This window comes from Anabrus simplex, chromosome 1, assembly GCF_040414725.1.
Source record: "Anabrus simplex isolate iqAnaSimp1 chromosome 1, ASM4041472v1, whole genome shotgun sequence".
NCBI lineage: Eukaryota > Metazoa > Arthropoda > Insecta > Orthoptera > Tettigoniidae > Anabrus > Anabrus simplex.
In genome coordinates this window covers 1,656,361,021-1,656,382,730 of record NC_090265.1, presented here as the reverse complement: position 1 = coordinate 1,656,382,730, position 21,710 = coordinate 1,656,361,021, and the positions used below count along the sequence as shown (strand labels likewise).

The window sequence follows — 21,710 nt, the reverse complement described above, 5'->3', positions numbered from 1 at the left end:
GCAATCTCTTGTCGATATTCATTTTCCAAACATTATTATTATTAAAAGTAATTTAAGGTAGGTAGTTATATTTTGGTCTATTTGGTGGTTGTAAAGTTCGGTATTATTCATTTTACGTGTAGTGTTTCTGTAGAATGTAAGGGCATTGTTAATGGAGGGCTTTAATAACGTTCGTCTCATCATTCTTGCATTATTGAGTCTCCTTATCTCCTTGAACCGTGGCTGTCTGCCATTGTTGATTTTCTGCTCTTATCTTTGCCTGTCGTTACGTAACTGTTGTATTATTATTATTATTATTATTATTATCTTATCGCGTGTGGAGTCTGCCTCTGGATGCCGTTGTGTACGGATCTCTATTATTGTTGCTCTCTTACGATTGTGTATTTGAGTATGTGATTACTAACATTTTGGTATTACCTGACCGGTTCTCTCTTGAAGTGTACGGCATATGAATTATGACTTCTCATTTCTTTCTGTTGGGATTTAACATTGGTGGTGTTTAATTTTACTATCCTATATGGTTCTATTTCTGGGGTATGCTATGTGACTGATATTTTTCTTCAGATATGTCTTGGTGATACATTTCGTGCGACGCGTTTTACATTTTTCTTTTTCTGGTATGCGTTCGGTGGGGTGAACCCTCCATTATGAATGGTCCTTAGACGATTGATTTATTTTAAGTGCTGATAGCATGTTATGGGGTACATTTTAGATTTATTCAAGGAGTTTCTTTCTCAGTTAGGTCGCTAGGGTTAGTATTTCGTTTTAAAAATTTAGATTTTCTTAAATTTTGTACTATTTACCTACATTACTGATTTATTTATTTAAATTAATAGATAGTATATTTATTTGTTAAAAACCTCACCTTAGAATTTATATTACTGATTTATTTATTTAAATTAAAGATAGTATATTTATTTGTTAAAAACCTCACCTTAGAATTTATATTATTTATTCTAATTTAAAAAGAACTATATTTAACCAAATTTCTCTTCCTTTCTTAAAAAATAAAAAAAAACAATTCTAAATATGACTTATGTATTTATTTCTATTTACCTGAAATTTCAAATATTTCTTCTAACTAGAGAAAAATTGATTTATTTCACCTATTTATTTGCTGCTAAAGATGTAGTCGTTTGTATTAATTTTTGAATTAATTATAGTATAGATGTTTTTTGAAAAGGGTGTATAAATGTTTCTTGTAGATGCTTGTTCTGGTTCCCTTATTGATTCCACCCCTTTTAGTTCCTGGGAAATGGGTCCCTTGTGTTAAATATTCACTCTTCCACATTTATTTTAAATGTTTTCCTGTGTTTTGGTAGTATTTTGATTTTGTTGCTTCCTTGTGATACGCCTTCGCATGGTGTCACTAGCCGGACACCATTTTGATATTACTTGTGTGAAGGGGAGTGTTAGTTAGCAGCCTTGTCGCGTGGCTTTTGTGTTGAACCTACGCTGACGGCTAGTAGTAGTAGGCAAGACAAGCACCAAGGTATTGAACTAAAATTGTAAAACTGAAATGTTCCAAAATAATTTGTGTTTTTCTGTTTGTTATCATGTGTGCTCCAGTTCTTCCTGTTTCGCTGTTCTCTTGCCCTTGTGGTGCTTATGTTCGTATCCTCCTGTTGATTTTATCCTGTTCCGGTTAATGCTGTATGATGGGTCATGGAATCCGGTTCCTTTCCTTGTGCTGTTCTTATTTTGTACCTGCGATATCTTGGTGAGTCGTTGACCATTGTGGCATATAACTGATATATAGAATGGCATTATTTTTGTTTGAGATTGGTTCTAAATTAAATTTTACAAAATATTCTCCTAGATTGTACAGTAACGATATTGTGTTTGTTTTCATTAATACCATTTTCCTTTATTATGTCTTGGTTCTAGGGATGGAGTTGTGAAGCTGGTGGTTCATCTACCCCATGTAAAGATGTTAGGTATTGTGTTAAATTGATTGGTAACTATTGCTTAACGTGTAAGATTTTAACTTTGTTTCAGCTCACTTGTGGTCCAGATCATGTGTTGAAAAATTCGTCGTTATTGTATTTCTCTTCCCGTGCCTGTGTTCCCGCCTGGCTGTTCGGAGTGAGTGTGTGAAAATTTATTTGCAATCTTGACCCATGGATACCTTTCTTTTCAGCTAATTTCTGTCCGTGGTCCTGCTCTGCCCTGTTTACGGAAAGTCATGTATATGATAGCGAGTTTTGTTGACATAGTGAGATGTCAGTCGATGATAATGGTGTTGGTATTATGGATACTTACCTGGGACTTGCGCTATGGGAAAATGTTCCTATTTGGCTTACGGCAGTCTTGTGCATGTTCCCTGGGTGATATTGTGTTCTTATTGTTGCCTTGTGTGGTATTCTTGTACGAATATATGATGTAATGGTGGTATATTGATGTGAATCTCACGTGGATTTTATGTTATGATTGTAACCATGGGCGGTAATCTTGTTTTGATGTACTCTGCGCTGTTTTCGTTGGTTGAATGGTGATGGGCTGTGTCTGCATGGTACATCGGATGTTATGTTGAACTTTTAATTTAATTTGATGTATGTATCCATGTCAGGTAGTGCTGTCAATTCTCTCATGCGATGATCCATTTCTACAGGTAATTTTTATCACGTGATGCCCTGTTCTGGTGTTACTTACACTCCTTGTGGTATCTGGTACTTGGTGCATGTGATCAAGTTGTAATTAGATGGGTTCTAAATTTATTGGTCATGATTTTCTTATTAACGCCTGTAGTTCAGTTGGACTGGTTAATGGTAGTCTCTGCTAGTGTGCTTCTTCCTCGTTGCATACATCTTTTCTGATATATGTGAATTGAGTTTTGCTCCAGAATTGTATTTTCTGTTACTCGCCTCGGATGACTAGTGTCATGCATGTGGTATATCTGCTGGTTCTGGTTGATGAGTGTTAGTTTTAGCCTTGTGCTTGAATGTAAATGTTCATTCTTCCTGATATTTCATTTTCTGGTGCTGGTTGGCCAAAATTAAAGAAAATTCCACTGCATATAAATAATCTATGAATACAACGAGCCCAGGTGTTCTACCAAATCCATGAAGCGTTCAACAAACCCCTGGAAAACCCAGGACTAAAATATGGTGGCGTAAAGACAGTCCACCCTGTAAGATTTTGCCAATCCACTGACACCCTTCCAGCCAGTCGGAATTCACGGGATTTAATAAGACAATAAACGATGCAGAATTGGGTCCCATACCTCCAATGACAGACTAAGAATTACAGCGACCAACCAGGAACTATCCCACATAATCCCATACTCACAGGAACAGACCCCAGAACAGTCAGATGACAAGCAAGCGACAACATATAATTGCGAAAACATGCCGGTTTGAGCAAGAAGCAACAGAATTACAAGAGGAAGTAAACCAGGTGATGGACAGACCACGGTGTAAAGTGAGGAGCAAATTATGCAAATATGTTCGATCGTATGAAACTACACATGAACAGCCATGGGGTGCAAAAGAAATTCTCAGTATACAAGATTTTTTCAAATCTGAGCTACAGATATCATTTTGAAGAACATAAGTCTCATATGACACAATATCCACCTAAACATGGTCGAAGCCAGTGTACATCCACGAAATGACCACAAATTCCCTGACGGGCCTCAAGAAACATCTTGGGCTAATAATAGTGTGAATTGAATCACCTGCAAGCCATCCCATACTGACTCGCAAGCACCTTGCCTACATGAGGACTCAAGGATAAATAAATATACCAGCCAAGACATGGACACACGATAAAGGATAGGCTCAAGGTTACACTAGAGAAGACTTCACATCAATTTCCATGGCACCACACTCAACTAAATTAACAGCACGCACTAGACTGACTACGATGATTAAATGCTCTCCCATAATCCTTAGCAAAATGAACAGGTAGGTAAGAATAATAACAAATGTGAATTTAAGAGCAGATTCCACAATTATTAGGTAAATGAATGAGTACCAATAACCACATGGCAACTGCGAGACCCACAACCAAAATCCCAGGATGAAAACACGGTAAAAGCGAATGATCGTTTCAGCACCAAGCCAGCCATGATCCACACCGAGACTCTAGCAATGAACCCACACAATCACCATGTGGCACCAGTAACAGAGTACGGATTTTACAATTACAGGTAAGAATGAGTAAGCACCAATACATACAGCAACCAACCAGCACCAGAAAATGAAATATCAGGAAGAATGAAAATTTACACTCAAGAACAAGGCCATAACTGACATTCATCAACCAGAACCAGCAGATACACCACATGCATGGCACTAGTCATTCGAGGCAGGTAACAGAAAATACAATTCAAGAGCAGAGATTCAATGCACAGATGCCAGGGAAAATGTATGCAAGGGGGAAGAAGCCCACGCGTAGAGACTACCATTAACCAGGCAAACAAACCCACAGGCGTTAAAGAGGAAAACATAACCAATAAATTTAGAACCCACCTAATTACAACTTGACCACATGCACCAAGTACCAGAAACAACAGGAAGGTAAGCAACACCAGAACAGAACACCGCATGGTAAACATTACCAGTAGAAATGGATCAACGCATGAGAGAATTGACAGGACTACCTGACATGGACACATTAAAATTAAAAGGTGGATATAACCTCCGATGTACCATACAGCCATAGCCTATCGCCATTCAACCAACGAAAACACAGAAGAGTACATCAGAACAAGAAAACAGCCCATGGTTACCATCAAAACGTAAAATCCACGTGAGATTCACATTAATATACGTATCACCATTACAATACAACTCCGTACAAGTATACCACACGAGGCCATAATAACAACACAATATCACCCAGGGAACATGCACAAGACTACCATAAGCCAAATAGGAACAATTTCCCATAGTGCAAGTCCCAGGTATCCAATATACCAACACCATTATTATCAACTGACATCTCACTACGTCAACAAATCTCACTATCACCATACAAGACATGTAGTAACCAGGGTGAGCAGGATCGCAGACAGAAATTAGCTGAAAAGAAAGGTCTCCATGGGTCAATATTGTAAATAAATAAAGATGTGGTGCCTGATTCTTATCTTTTCTGCTTATTGTTGTTTATCTCTTCGTGCCTGACGGTTATGTAACTTATTATTATTGGGGATTTTGTGAAATGTCGCGGGCGCGATCAGAGCATCTTGCGGATTGCTTCGTGAATGCTATTATGAATTGTTTCCTTCTGAAACTGTGTGTATATTTTTCTGTCTTCGTGATGCGATGTGAACTGACTTCTTCCTTTTAATTATGTTCCGGTGTTTATTTTTACCTTTGCTTAACATGACGTTTGGGAATTTAAATTGTATTTATTTATTTGGGCTGTATTTCTGATTCTGGGAGACCCTGTTGTGGGGACATTATGGTCTGTATTTTTTGTGTTCTGTGTTAATAGTGATATGTCGGGTGTCCTTCATTAATATGTGGTTTGGTGGGATTTTAGCCTCCACTGGGGTGCTGGCAAAAGCCCTCGACTGGTCATCCAACCCGTTTTGCTTTCATTTAAATTTTATATATTATTTAACATATCTGCAGTCTAATTATTTGTTATGTTATGAGTAGGGTGGTGCACCAGAATTTTTATTATTCGTTACAATGCTGCCATTTACTATAAGAATATGTTATTTACAACTTACATTATTTATTTACTAAAAATAATAATGCTACTTATTTTTCTGTTCATTGCAAATTTTACGTCAGTATTCAGTATTTATCAAACATTGATTTTTCAAATCTAATTTTAATGTATCTATTATTTAACTAATAATAATATTTTTATTTCTATTTTTGATAATTTTGGTGTCGTTTTGGACTGAATTGCTTCGTGATTCCTAGGATCCCCTCCTCTATCCTTTTTATGGGTAGGTTCCAGCACTCTTCCTTGCTCCCTTGTATTTTTTGATGTGTTATTTTCTGTTTTGGTTTCATTTGCTCCTTGTTTATATTGGTCTTGTGTGTACGCTTCCCTATGACGCACATCATTCATTATCATTGTTAGGGGGTGTTGCAGTTGCCATAATACCAACATAATAATAATAATAATAATAATAAGAATAAGAATAATAATAATAATGAAATTTAAAAAAAGTTTTTGAGACTAGTGTAAGCGTAGTGTTAGTTCGAACACGGGCAATAAAATGCCTAAACACACTGAAAGATGTACGAATAATTTAGATGAGAATCACAACAAAATCACACACCGTTACATGTACCAAACACACAGCACGACAGCAAAAATTTCCAAATTTCCAAAATAGGAACGGCACACGCATCAACAAAGGCCATAATCACTCGCAAAAATACAGAAAACCCAAGGGAAAATCAACTTACAATAAAGGCGGAGGAGAATTCTGAAATTACCTAGGCAATAATGGCCTACTTCGTTACACACAGAACACACTTGAAACATGACGCCTTACCACAAACCTAAGGTATATTATTAAGTCACAGCGGACACACGCAAGAGCATATAACAAACTTACACAAGGAAAATAATATGAGCACAAGGAAATTATTAAGGCGTACTTACATTAATCCATATATGCCTAGGTAAGGCAACCGTGTTCTGAACTATGACTACAACTTACCAGTAAGAAATAAAATTTACATATTCACATCATTACAACTATACCGAAACAGAAAAGGATTTAAAAAGAACTTATTCCCTGTTGGGATAGTTCTAGGCCATCACCCTATACCCGAGGGTAAATTCATTGTATTGGCAGTGGCAACGAACTCCATTGATGCACTTAACGTCCGCCTTCAAAACGATTCAAGCGCAGACAGAGACACTACATAATCCGCAGCCAGAAGCGACACAGTCTAGTCACGGAACTCGCCCTGGCGGGCACCGCCAAAACACACACCGTAGTAGCTATGTACTCTCGTAGATGGCGCAAGAGTCCGTGTAGACGTCCACAATGGGATTATACCCTTAGAGGTAATAACACACAGAATAACTGTGTAACGAAAAGTCCTCTTCGCCACATATAGACAGAGTAGATGACCAGTAGGCTAACTGTTCAGAGCGCTCCTGCACTAAATTATCAGACTCCACCAGATACAAGGTTTAGTCATCCAATACTTCAAACAGAGTAGAATTCCAGTCTCATATAATCGTGGTAATATCACAGCTCCGTACAGTCACTAGGCCGCGAATACAAGGTCCATAGCAGAATGTAATAATTCACCAAAGATCACAAGTGTCGAAAAGAGACACATTTTAAATATATGTCGCCTAGACAGTTGATTATCCAAAGTATATCACATAACAAGCGTATTTTGTTAAATAACGCTTCAGTGAATACAATTGAGGAGCTACCTGACGGTGAGATGGTGACCCCGGTGTAGAAAGCCAAGAATAACGGCCTAGAGCAGGGCCACTCATGCACTGTGCACGGTGCAAAAGACGACTTAGCTTGGTTGACTAGATTGCAGACCCCCACTCCTCGATTTGGAACAATAGCGCTGTCTCTCTCTTTCCCCACGCCTGTCCCGCTCGCTGCCCCTGTCTCCCTCTTCCTCACTTGCTCCGTAGCGCTTCAAATCCGAGCCGAGTTGAGCCTAACTTAGCCGAGTAGCCCAGAGACGAAGCGTTGGTCCGAGTCGAGCCGAGTGGGACCGATACACTGTGCACAGGAATTCTGCGCCGCAGTTTGCACGCGTGAGATTTTGGGCGCTTGAGAGGCGCTGGCCTAGAGGATACGTCGTGCTGACCACACGACACCTCGCAATCTGCAAGCCTTTGGGCTGAGCAGCGATCCCTTGGTAGGTCATAGTCCTTCGGGGCTGTTGCACCGTGGGGTTTGGTTTGGGTTGGTTTGGTTTGGGAGATAGCCTGCTAATTAAATATATATATGTATTATTTAAAAGCGAACATCCACTGACTCGCTGACTCCGGAACCACTTGGGCTAAGAAGTCGGAATCTTGCAAGGATGTTGTCCTTAGGCCCTAGCCGCTCAAGTTAACCTTAGTGCTAGTCTCACCCGACAATACGAATAACGTGCTAGCCGCCGCACCTATCAATCACCTAGCGAGTCAGCCGATATGTAATAGCTAAAATATGTGACTGATCTGTGTATTAACTTGATGGTACATGGAGCACTAGACCAGTAATTTAGTCCAGTGGCGAGTGATTTACAGTCATACTAATAAAAATCCTTATACAGTTGTTTTACACTTGCCGTTAAGACGTCAAGTCTATACAGTCTGACACCATGGTAGTCGGTTTGAGTCCCGTTGTCAGAAAAAAAATCACCATCATAATGTTGGCCGATGGTGGTATACGATTTCTTATCAAGTGATTGCTTGTCAGAAAGCCTACATTCAATTCTAAACCTCGCCGCATGCTCATATGTCGTGAGGGCATATGACGCTGTTAGTGGTGATTCGTCCGTCGGATGGAGACGTTAAACCTTGAGTAGAGCCATTGGAGCTATTCTACAGGAGTAAGTTATGTGCCGGCACCGGGTTTCAACCTCTCCCTTCCTACTGTCATATATCATGTCGAACTATAGGATCGTAGGCTTTTTGAAGTCGACGAAGGTAACCACACACTTCTTATTTCTGGGATTCAGATATGAAAGATTCATAATCTGCTTTTCCATGATCATCCTTTTCCTAAACCGTCCTTGATATTCAACCAATTATTGTGAACCGGGCCTGAAGGGTTTTCGAGAGAATTGTGTACGTTACCGAAAGGAGGGAGATGCTACGGTGTTTGGTTACTGAACCCGAGTGACTTAGGCCCAAAGTCAATCATGATTTGATTGATAAAATAATATATGGTACATTTATTGAAATACAGAAGTGTAGTTGAAAATATTTCATCTGTGTCGAAATAGGAGCGAAGGAAGGACGACAGACTGGAGCCTGAAGGATTAGCTCGACACACCAACATTTAGCTACTTCACAGAAGGGGATCTCATTAGTTGGCGAACAAGGAAATACAAGTCTACAAATAAGTCTTGGTCAGAAAGAGAAAGGGATAGTTTGACAAAGGAAGCTCGCTACGTGAGTAATGCACTGGGATATTTTTGGCAGAATGGAAATTCCGTGACGTCATGGAAAGCTACAGCGGCTGCGAGGACATTCGCTAGCCTAGGTTCGGGCAGGTGGAGATTTAAATCACGTGACCGCTTGCCGGCCAATCGCTAAAATTTGATGGAAGACTCAGGGATACCATCTTAAGGAATGATGGATGAGATATTCTCGTAACTTCAAAATTAATTAGTAATAAATTATTGTGAGTACACGGATCGATGTAATGAATTTATTAGATGTCACGCATGGAAAAATAATCAATAATTATTGGCAATTTAAATAAATTGGAGGCTGGATTTCTTGGAAACCAGACAGCTTGAATGTCATTGGCTGGACGAAGACCACGTTGTAAGGGACGCTTCCGAAGGCGCGAAATGTGAGGAGCTAAATCCACCCGTATCTCCTAAATCTGTGATCACCAGGAGTTCATATTTAATCCAGCATATATGCTAGGGGAGTGGATTAATTTGATGTTAATGTTAACGTCCAATTCGGAGTGCAAGTACCGATATTAAAATTCCACCCCCTCCCTAAGGGGTATGACGTCAATGAATCCGCGAGGGAAAGCTTCATCCATATATACGGGACAAGGGATCCTCGCCAGCACACTTGAAATGAATCTCTGGAGGTGAACCGTCGGTCGCAGCTAACTTCGAATTTTACGGGCATACAGTAACTCAATATTTAATGGCGCGAGCATCCGCCAGTGTTTGTAAAATGTGATCGCGCTCAAGCAACATGAACTGGAAATAGTTAACGTAGGACAGTGTTTGCCAGTTATAAATATCAGTGAAGTAAATTAATTGCACTGTAAGAGAGTAATATAAATTGTACCACAATAAGTACGTAAATAACATACTGTGTGACGAACAGTACTTTAAGGGAATAATAGCCTGTACTTTGCAATATCGAACCGCTATCATGAACACTTCAAGAAGGCCGTATGAAACGGGCGTATCGCGTCGGACTACATAAATCGCGACGGGCGTAAAAGTTGACACCTCGTCGTACGTGTCCAGGTCCATTGTGCGGTAATTGGACGAAGATTAAAATAGTGTAAATATTAAATTTTTGGGTCTAGGATATTAATTTGTTGTATAAAAGTTAAAGTGTTCAGTGTTAACGTTGTCAATGGTGAAGTTTTGTGATAATTAAGGTATTAGTGTAAAATGGTAATGTGCCAGGAAATCTTTTGTGGAACTACGCCATCAAGAATGGAGGAGTAAAATGCAGAGAGGAGCCGAAAGGAGCCTCTCATCTGCAAAGCTGTAATGGAATACCGAGAAACTAAGATGAGTACATAATGTATATAATATTTGGGAAATGTTAGCGTGATTGGGAAAAATGGGAATAATTTGATTATACTTGATTACCTTCTGTAACAAGATGAGTCGCGTAACGACCCCATCCTAAATTTGTAGCACGGACAGTAGTAAATAATAACAATGTAAATAATCGGGTCTTTTATGTATTCAGTTTGTTGTAGATGTAAATTTTGTAGATATAGGGTAGTACGTTAAGTCATGCATGCATTCATATTTCTTTGTAGTCAATAATTTTCTTTCATTTGATTTTGGTTATGATAGTTAAATAAGACCCGATAATGTGTTTTTCTGTTTTGTCATTTTAACGAGCTATGTAATGACACTGAAGGAAAATCCAGCTTCGCCATACCAGTTGTGTTTTGTTGTGATTAGTATGTTCATATTTTCAAAGTGAAGTTGTTAAATTTGGGAGAAGCGATTATAATAATAATATTCCAAGTAAATCGTATCTGGAGTTGATTAGTGCCAGAATAAATCGAATTTGTAAAAGGGGTTATGCGTTAAACATATTAAGAGTGGACTACCGTGTAACAGGCGAAAATTAATTTTTTTTAAAATTAATAATAATAAATAAAAATAAAACTACTTTTTTTAGAAGAAAATTTTTTTATATATATAATTTGGAAATAATAATAATTCATGAGATATTGGAAATTTTTAGTGATCAATGCGTAATAATAAAATTTAAGTGATCATGTATTGATTTTGTCGGAAATTCATTTAATGACGGGATGTCGTTTTAAATTCGGAATTAAAGTGTGTGGTAATTTAACTTGATAAATTAATAATATTGAAATGTAGATCGGTGCTAATAATCCGTACATGTTAATGAACGTGTGGTTTAAATTACGGTCCAATATTTTTCTTTACGAATAAATGTCGTGTCTTAAATTTGCAATTCATTAGCCGGAACACGTAGGACTAATATTACGAAACCATGATTGTCAAATTTTGGTAAATATAATTTCAAGATGTTACGATTATTTGTGGAGAATGAACTAAGGCATAGACCAAAAGGAGATAGAAAAATGTTAAAGAATCTGCAGTCAGATAATAAAAGGTCGTATGATGTCAGAAGTAAATAAATAAGTCAGTTGATAATTCTGTGAGAAATAAATGAATCAAGGAATATTGAGATAGAAAAGGAAAATAAATTCCGTACGAGAGACACTTAGGATATTGAAATGAGTGTAAAATGTACGGGCAGTGTCACAGAGAAATACTGAGTTACGTAGCGGGTAGAATTCGAACCCGTGACAGCATGTACGAAATAAATAGACTGCACCGCTATTCGTCGAGATACTACGGATTTAAGGATAATGAGAGTTCAGAGTCCACATAAATGATCGTATATTGTAATCATTGTAATGACGAGCGATGTCAATCATGATGTCGTGATAATAATAATAAATATTGCAGATAAAGGATTGGACCGCTTTAATTAAATGAGCGTTGATAAAGATGTTAAACGGGAATCTAAATGATAATATGCAACCGATAATAATAATAATAATAATGTGAGGACGATGTTAAATCATCGCGGTCAGTTTAATAATAATTGTCATAATAATAACAGTAATGATGCCGTTGGTTGATCAGTGAAATAATTATAATTGCGACCGATATCTTAATATATTTTTCGGAAGTGACCGGTTCATAAATAATAATAACCTCTTGAGTGACGTGAATAATAATAATAAAATCTGGAGTCACCTATTTAATAATAATAATAATAATAACCACAAGAGGGATATAATAATAATAACATTAATAACCATTTGTGTTTGCATCCCACATAATAATGACGATATTAATCAAACGTGGCAGTGCCAGGAACCGTTGAGTAATAATAATAATAATAATAATAATAATAATAATAATAATAATAATAATAATAATAATTGTTACAGTGTTTTTGTGGTAGTTATGCGTGAAAGAAGGTGCGGGGTGGTGAATAGGTCTCGGGCTACGAAATTAAAGTGAATTTAAAATTTAACAAGGTTATATTTTCTTTTCAAAATCAAGAAATAACAAACATGGCAGGTACAGAGTAGCAAGGCAACAAAAGTACAACTACAGTATTTACAGGATTTGGGCTTCGAGCCCCGCGATCACAATCCTTGAGCAATTAGCTCAGTTTTACCCCAAACACAAGTGTCAACAGAGGGGCAGAGAACCCCATTCATGCCTAGGAGCACTTGCTCCAAAAAACACAGTAAGGCCTCCTTGAGGCGCGCAGAAAACAAAATTTTCAGAAAAAGAGCAACTTGCTCTCAAAATTCAGGCCTGTCAAAGGCCCCACCTAATTCCACTTTCAAGCTGTCCTTTCAGGATATATACACAGGGGTAAAATACCCAACCTACTGAGGTCTGTTAAATGACAAGAAGGTTAATTACATGACCTCTAAAATAACAATTTGAGAGGAGGCGATCTGCACTCCTAATACACTTGTTTTTAAAACCTAATCTGGCTCTAGGCCACTAATGCAAGGGCTAATCCCATACTACAGAGGTGACTTTAGAAAAGAACAATTTGCTTTACGTTAACGAAGAATAGGTTGAGAAAAATAAGTTCACCTCAAAACAATATGATTGGGAGCTCGAGAGGGTTAAGCACTCTCTATCCCGATATGCAGTTTAAAAGATGGAATAGATACAAGTTTCTTTACATTTTAAGGAAGGTTACATAATGGAAAAACTTCGGACCCGCCCCGAGAGTTAAACTGCTGAGCAAGCAAGAAAAGAAGTAATTAATCGGCCATTACCTGGTTGTTGACTGCCGCCGAAGAAAGAGGCGCTTCCCGCCCCCTGCTATGTACTTTACACACGAAAAGATGGAACAGAAGTGGCCCGGAGACCCTAAAATCAGCAGTTTATATACTCTCGCGGAAAGTTCGAGGCGTTAGGGGAATGAGAACACCCTCCCACAAACTCTTTATTGGGTAGGATACAGCAACATATTCATGTTGGGGGAAGATACATCCGATTGGTCAGAAATTAATGAAAGAAATTCGGGATTGGCTAAATTTAAAACAAGGGGAAAGAAAGGGTTAATATTGCCAACTTAAACAATGACAGAAGGAAATTTAACAAAGAACAAACTTTTGAAATTAAATTTTCTCCAAAAGAACAGTTCTTTTTCTTCGCACTAGGGTGCACTATTGTAGTTCTTCAGTAGTGTCCTCTAGAAGAGAAAGTTCACACTTCTTACTACCGGTAAAACAAAAATACATCAAAAGTGGCACAGTTCAAAAACTCCAAACTTTCCAAGTAGTGACATCTTCCGAGAAACTTGAAAATTAATACCGTCGATAAAGTTCAGACTTCCTCCAGCAGAGGAGTTTCAATTGGCGCACATTTTAAATTAGCGGCGTGGAGGTGTACCGCCCGGTACAATAATAATAATAATAATAATAATAATAATAATAATAATAATAATAATAATAATAATAATAATAATAATAATAATAATTTCAAGGATGATAATTTCATGGATAAATGAATATTTCTGACGATAGTTAATTAATTAATTGGTGACAACATCCCTCGATTCGTATGTTTGAATAATAAGAGTGATAATATTATATCATTTGTTACCTCGTTATAGTACGGTTTCCGCACGGGACGAGTTACAGTAATACCTGGTGTGTTTGTTTACTTCGCCCGCGATGCGAGGGGGGTCATTGCCACGGCATTTCCCACCGCTTCTCGTTATCTCATCTGTGGCAGTTGTCTACTGAGGCTACTTTGTAACATTTCAGATCATATGTAAATAAAATGTAAATGCTAATTCATTGGTATGGCATCAGCTGGACATCGTAAGATAGGAACTGTCCGTGTAATCCATTTTTCGTAATTCACGAGAAACATTACCCAGTCCGAGTACCGGTCTCGGAAAAATGTATATAGCCGGAGTACATCATCTTAGTTAAATCGAGAAGCCGACCGTAACATGGGTTATGCTCGGGCTCCCGATAGAAGGAAGCTATATCCTTGAACAACGGTTCGATTCAAATGGAATCGATCCGTAAATTATACCTCAAAATGTCATCTTATTTCAGAAGCAACCCAGCACGATATTGATACCACTTGCGGTATAGCAAGTGATTTTATTTATGTAACATGTGTGGGAATTTAAATATCGTTGCCAAATGTATCAAAGTTTCGTACGTCGGATGGCGTAATAAACTGCTCTTTCTGGCAATTATTTCAAAGGAAACAATTCTCATAATCTTTTTATTGTAGTTAGATGATGCCCTTTTTAAAGTTAACAGTCACTTCCTAGTCCTATCATGGAGTCCTTAAATTCAAGTTTACAATCGAGCCTTCCCCATTTTAATTTTAAATTGCTCCGTTCACTCCCGTGTTCATTTATGCCGCTATATTTATATTTGATGACTTAAATAATGAACCGACACCCCTGAGATAAATGCTAGTCTGGGACTCGGGAGGTGGACGGGTGCATTACATCTGCTTTGACACCTGTCTTACGAAGGTTTCACAAGTTAATGACCTTGGTGTTTTAAACAGTTATAACCTATCGTTTAATGAACATATTGAAAATATATGTAAGAAAGCATTTCAAAGATTGGGTTGCATTACTAGATATTCCAGAGAATTTTCAAACTTAGCTACCTATCGATTGCTGTATGTGTCTGGTACGCTCTATGCGAGAATACTGTACACCTGTTTGGAACCCTTATCAGACCTCTATCCATAGATTAGATTCTGTACAACATCAATTTCTTCGTTTATATTCATTTACAGCAGGATTCTCATATGATAATGTTGATTATACATCTCTACAACAGTCTGCATAGCCTGTCACAACGCCGTGAATTATTGGATACACTCTTCATTTCTAATTGCTTCATTCCTTGGTGAATTGTCCACAACTCCTTGCAAAAATTAACGTGCATGTATCAGACAGACGCACACGGTTCAAGAATACATTGTCTACAAATTGGCATAGAACTAACTACGCATTCAATGGGCCAATTGAACGAATGTCAAGATCTCTAAACAAAGTGGATATTGTTATATATAACTGCTCATTGTCAAAATTTAGAAATCACTTACATAATCTCCAGAATTGACTATTACTTTCCTGTGATTACTTGTAATGTAACCTATCTGTACATATTTTTCTACTTACACTCCATTGAACTTTCGTTTTAGTGTGTTTTGTTTTGTTTATTCTTCTCTACTGTTATGTAAAATGGCATTACCGTTAATAAAGTATTATTATCACGGCTGCTCTCGCACCACTTGAGATTTTCTCCGTTAAATAAATAAAGTAAAAACCCTGTCTGTCCTCCTGGGGTGGTGCAGCCGATGAATTCAAGCACACCCACATTCTAACCCTCCATTCTTAAATATTTGGTAGTACCGATAACCGAACTCGTGCCTGCAAGGACGGCAGCTAAAAGCGTTCGCTGATCGTTACGCTACAGTGACGAGGTACAATTAAAGTAGTTTCTCTGGTAACAAACATCGTTCGGTATAAAACGAGTGCGTACATTCGTAACATGTAACCTGTCTAGAGTATTAGGAGAATATGATACGAGAGAAACTTCCAAAGCAGAGATGAGGCCTGGTCGTTTGGCCACGAGGACGCAACAGATATCCCTTCAAACTTAATGGGAAATCAAAACAACTCAAGAGGTTTTATCACCTGAGCTTCAAGCTAATCAATAATGAAGAGAGAATATCTATAACATGTAGACCTCCGTAGGCGTGTGAGTTTATTAGCACTCTAGGAAAATACTTCAAACCATATTTAATGATCCATATTAGGCTTTGGCAACTTTTAGCGACCACACTGAACAGCCTTTCCCCTGACTCTTTCACCATGCACACACCAAACTACTACTGGGAAGGTAGCTTATTTTTTTTAAAGCATAGCGGTAACTTTAAGAGTCTAATGTTCACTTGTTGAAGACAACACAATTCCGTTACAAGTTATAAATCTCATTTATTATAACACAATTCCGTGCAAAGAATTAGACGTACACAAGCGCCAGTCTCACGGAGCAGATTTTTTTTCTTTCTTTATTTTTTATTTCGTATCGAAGTCGACGTTTGGCCGTATATCATTGATCCGACATACGAGTATGCATAATTAAAAGAAGTGTAAAATGGTAACAACGCTTAAATAGGAAAAAGGAATACGTTAGGATATGTAAGAGGTATCAAAACAAGGTGAGGAAAAGGAAGAAGAAATATGCATGTTGAATGTTAAAGAGGTAGGCCTGTTAAAGAGGGTTGGGATTGCTAGTGAAGGTCATTTTTGAGTGAGGGAAAAATGGAAGCGAGAAATTGACAAGATACGCCCTATTTAATTTCAGAAACTGACACTGAAGTGAGTGCATTAATTTATTGCAATTCAAATTGTTTTTGATACACGCATTTCATTTTTCTTGTAAAAATGTATGTTCTTTCTTTCTTCCTTAATCCGTTCACCCTCCAGGGTTGGTTTTTCACTCGGACTCAGCAGGGGATCCCACCTGTACCGCCTCAAGGGCAGTGTCCTGGAGCGTGAGATTGTGGGTCGGGGAGTACAACTCGGAAGGAGGACCAGTACCTCGCCCAGGCGGCCTCACCTGCTATGCTGAACAGCGGCCTTGTACGTGGGGGAGATTGGAAGTGATGGGCAGGGAGGAGGGAAGGAAGCGGCCGTGGCCTTAAGTTAGGTACCATCCCGGTATTTGCCTGGAGGAGAAATGGGAAACCACGGAAAACCACTTCGAGGATGGTTAAGGTGGGAATCGAACCCTCCTCTACTCAGTTGACCTCCCGAGACTGAGTGAACCGCGTTCCAGCGCTCGTGCCATTTTTCAAATTTCGTGGCAGAGCCGGGAATCGAACCCGGGCCTCTAGGGGTGGCAGCTTATCACGCTAACCACTACAACATAGAGGCGGACTGTTAAAATTTGTCGTCTAATACCGTATTACACTAAATAATATAACTGAACCTAGTAGGCTAAGTGTTTATACCCACTTACCATTTTAACAAATTTTTTAATCCTGGAAGTTATCCAGTCTTATATAGTCAATTCTAGGACAAACATGTATCCTATTCTTCATTAGTTAAATTAGTGGTACTTCCTCTTAAAACAATATACCTAATGACCTCCATCACCAAAACCACAAAAAGTCAATGAAATAAATTCCTCAAATGCTTACTTGAGCATCCGGCATAACCAGCCTCGAGCAGTCTTAAATGAGAAGGGAACCTCAGTATTTCCAAAGGTTTTCTTACCTATATATTTCGTTCATCTGAGCTTTCGGATTTCTGATTTCTTCTCTTCTGAGCATCATTAATCATAGAGTTCGTCCTGGCTCAAGAGTCGAAGTATGTGATATTTTTGACATTGCATTCAACAAAACGTTGGGCCTATAGCCTACGCATGAATGCATGTTGTTCAAGTCTTGTGCAGACGTTTCTTTGTAAGTAGTTCACTTGACACTACCTCCTTGTCGAGATCACAAAAAATTGTACTGTCTGCGTCTAATGTACTATGGTTCCTTTATTGTTACACAGCGGCTGCAACTGGCGTTTTCTGCGGCAGATCAAAGCTACCTGATAAGGCACAATGACCCAAGAGAATAATTAAGTACTATTCTTAATATTCTTCTCCTTATGTTACTTTTCCCATAGGGACGGCAAGGTGGCGGGGTGCGAATCGTCCGGCTCCATGACTATTAATAAATGGTTAGCGTGCTGGCCTTTGGTTCAAGGGGCTCCGGGTTCGATTCCCGGCCGGGTCGGTGATTTTAACCTTAATTGGTTCTTTCCACTGGCCCGGAGACTGGGTGTGTGTGTGTCGTCCTTAAACAGAAAATTCAAGAAAACAAAGAGAGAATTAGAAAAATAAGTTATAACAGTAAAAAGGTCTAAAAAATCATATACTCTTTATTTAAAAAGAAATAAAAACTAAAAAAATTGGTTCGAGTAGATGGACTTGCCCCTGTTTTTTTTAGGGATATATTCACTGTTGCGTGTTTGTAGTTTCTATGGTGGTTGGTAAGTTTAGTGTGGTGTGTTCTGTGTAACTGAAGAAGAATATGTTGGGTCAAACACCAGGCGGAAGTCAGAGAAATGAACAAGGCGCAGATAAAATCACTGACCCGACCGGGAATCGAACCCAGAACCCTCCGAACTGAAGGTCCTGGGCGCTGACCATTCCGCCAAGGATCCGAGACGTAAGAGTACTTAGGCCTAAATGGTATTTCTATTCTTATGGATTTTACGAGATGCCAGGGTGTCAGAATTTTGAAAATAAAAATCCACAGCCTGTTTCCAATCATTCGACCGGGTCAAGAATGTAATGAATGAAGCCCCATCTAGCGGTGAGGATAGGAATTGTGCCGGCTGCCGAAGCTTGTCGCACTCCTCTAGGGCAGTGATTAATTACTGACAGATGAAATGATAAAGGAGAGTGCTGCTGGAATGAAAGATGACAGGAAAACCGGAATGCCCAGAGAAAAATCTATCCCGCCTCCGCTTTGTCCAGCACAAATCTCACATGGGGTGACCTGGATTTGAATCACGGAACCCAACGGTGAGACGCTGGCGCGCTGCCGCCTGAGCCACGGAGGCTCTGTCAGTATTTTGTTCTGCTGAAAGTATTACACTTGGCTCATCGGTCTAGTTAGCTTAAATGAACTAATAACGAAAATCTAGAGAAGAAACTAATAACATTGACTTCTTCTTCTGCTTTTTCTTTTTATTTACCCTCTGCGTGTAGGGTTGTAGAATACATCCACGGTATCCCCGTCCAGTCGACGCTGGTAATGTAACGTCGCACTAATACATCGAAGGAGTTCGGCGACGGAAGATAGAAAAGGTCTAGGATTAAGAAGGTAGGGGCCGTTGCCTTAATTAAGGTACAGCCCCAGCATTTGCCTGGTGTGAAACGGAAAGCCATCTTCAGGGCTGCCGATGGTGGGAATGGAACCCACCATCTCCTGAATGCAAGCTCACAGCTACGCGACTCTAACCGCACGGCCAACTCCCTTGGTCCTGCCAATCGTAAAAGGCAACCGAAACGGGAGCTTGAATATGGCATTGTTTCCATTTATTCGCTCCATTTACTTCTCGCTTTCATCTTTCTTATCTGACGTTCCTTGGAAAATTCTTGTTCTCTTCCAACAGCGACGGAATTGGTTTGTTAGGCCTAGGGTGCCTTTAATTTTCACGCCTTTTTTGACCTTTCCCTTTCCTTTGTCGATACCTTCTTTCTTCCAAGTGTCGGACCTCTTCCACTTTCCTTCTGATTAGTGTAAATAGAGGATGGTTACCCAGTTGTACTTCATTTTAAAACATAAATCATCACTCTTCTTCCTCTTTTTGTACTTTTTCCCAATTTATTGCAGCCGACAATAGATGCATAACTGGCCCTGTTTTTCGGCCAGTTTCTCGCCCTGACGCCAACGTTATGTGGAGCGATTAATTCACCATTGGGTGTTTCTGAGGTGGTTGGTAGTGTATTAAGACAGACACGAATACCCAGTCCCCGTGCCAGAGGGATTAACGATACTCAGCTGGAACGCATTTCCCTACCTATGTTTTGTTAACTAATTTGTATGATTTGTGCTATCTGAAGCCTTCCTCTGTCTGCCGAAGCTAATTTTGAATGAATACATTTATAAACTACCTGAAAGAGAAAAGATCTGGTAACAGAATTATACCCGAGAAAGAATCAACTTAATTAATATTAATTAATGTAGATCTATTTATAATATACTGTTACATTTATTTGACCCGTTTACCATCCAGGGTTCGTTTTTCCTCTCGGAGTCCACGAGGAATCACACCTCTACCACCTAAAAGGCAGTGTCCTGGAGCGTGAGACATTTGGTCAGGGATACAACTGGGGAGGAGGACGTGTACGGCCTACATCTCCCAGGCGGCTTCACCAGCTATGCTGAACAGGGGCCTTGTGGCGGACGGGAAGATTGGAAGAGATAGGGAAGGAAGCGGCCGTGGCCTTGTGTTAGGTACCATTCCAGCATTTGCCTGGAGGAGAAGTGGGAAACCACGGAAAACCACTTCGGGGATGGCTGAGGAGGGAATCGAATCCACCTCCACTCAGTCGACTTCCCGAGTCTGAGTGGACCCCGTTCCAGCCTTCGTACCACTTTTCAAATTTTGTGGCAGTGCCGGGAATCGAAGCCGGGCCTCCACTAGTGGCAGCTAATCACACTAACCACTACACCACTGTTACAAACTACCTGAAAGAGAAAACATATGGTAACAGAATTATACCTGAGAAAGAATCAATTTAATTAAAATAAATAAATAGACTTAAATAAATTAATCAATGTATTTATAATATACTGTTTTATTTATTTTATCCATTTACCATCCAGGGTTGGTTTTGTCCTCGGATTCAGCGAAGGATCCCACCTCTACCGCCTCAAGGGCAGTGTCCTGGAGCGTGAGATATTTGGTGAGGTGGCCTCACCAGCTATGCTGAAAGGGGCCTTGTGAGGGATGAGAAGACTGGAAGAGATAGGCAAGGAAGAGGGAAGGAAGTGGCCGTGGCCTGAAGTTAGGTACCGTATTATCCCGGCATTTGCCTGGAGAAGTGGGAAATCACGAAAGACCACTTCGAGGATGATTGAGGTGGAAATCGAACCTCGTCTACTCAGCTGACTTCCCGAGGCTGAGTGGTCATCGTTCCAGTCCTCGTACCACCTTTCAAATGTCGTAGCAGAACCGGGAATCGAACCAGGGCCTCCGGTCGTGGCAGCTAATCACACTAACCACTATACCAAAAGCGGGTTAATATTTATCATAAATACGTTTCATTTATTTTAATTATTTCTTTTCCAGGTATAATTCTGTCCCATATGTTTTCTTTTTCATATACGATAGTTTATAAATTTATGTATTCAACATCAGTTTTGGCAAACTGATGAGCCTAACAGTTATAACAAATAAGAATAAAATGAACGTTTCTATGAGCCTCTATCCAACATGTCTTATTAAAAAAACCGCTCTCGTTCGCTGACCCTATCTCAATCATATGTTCCGCAGCAAAACAATGCTTTCTGTGCCTGGGCTACAACATTGATTTTCCAAACCTCGACCTGCTTAACTGTATGTTACCCTATTACATGACATTTGAAATTCGGCTGTGGTGGACCTTGAGCCCCATCCTCCTGACACTGGTTTCAAACAACACACCTCTTGATGTATGCTGATCTCCTAATAGAACGTATAGAACCAGACAAACCACATTGCGGTCGGTATGTGGTCGATCGATCGTACATAAGCGTGGTTTGGGATAC

At 39.3% G+C, this 21,710-nt stretch overlaps 1 protein-coding gene across 1 annotated transcript in view; it reads left to right on the top strand.

The window, feature by feature from the left end:
* LOC137502383 (uncharacterized) overlaps positions 1–21,710 on the top strand; it is a 77,750-nt gene that overhangs the window by 35,364 nt on the left and 20,676 nt on the right. Inside the window, exon 2 of the mRNA XM_068229438.1 lies at positions 1,570–1,720. The gene's annotated coding sequence lies outside the window, so the exon portion shown is untranslated. The remainder of the gene's footprint in view (positions 1–1,569; positions 1,721–21,710) is intronic.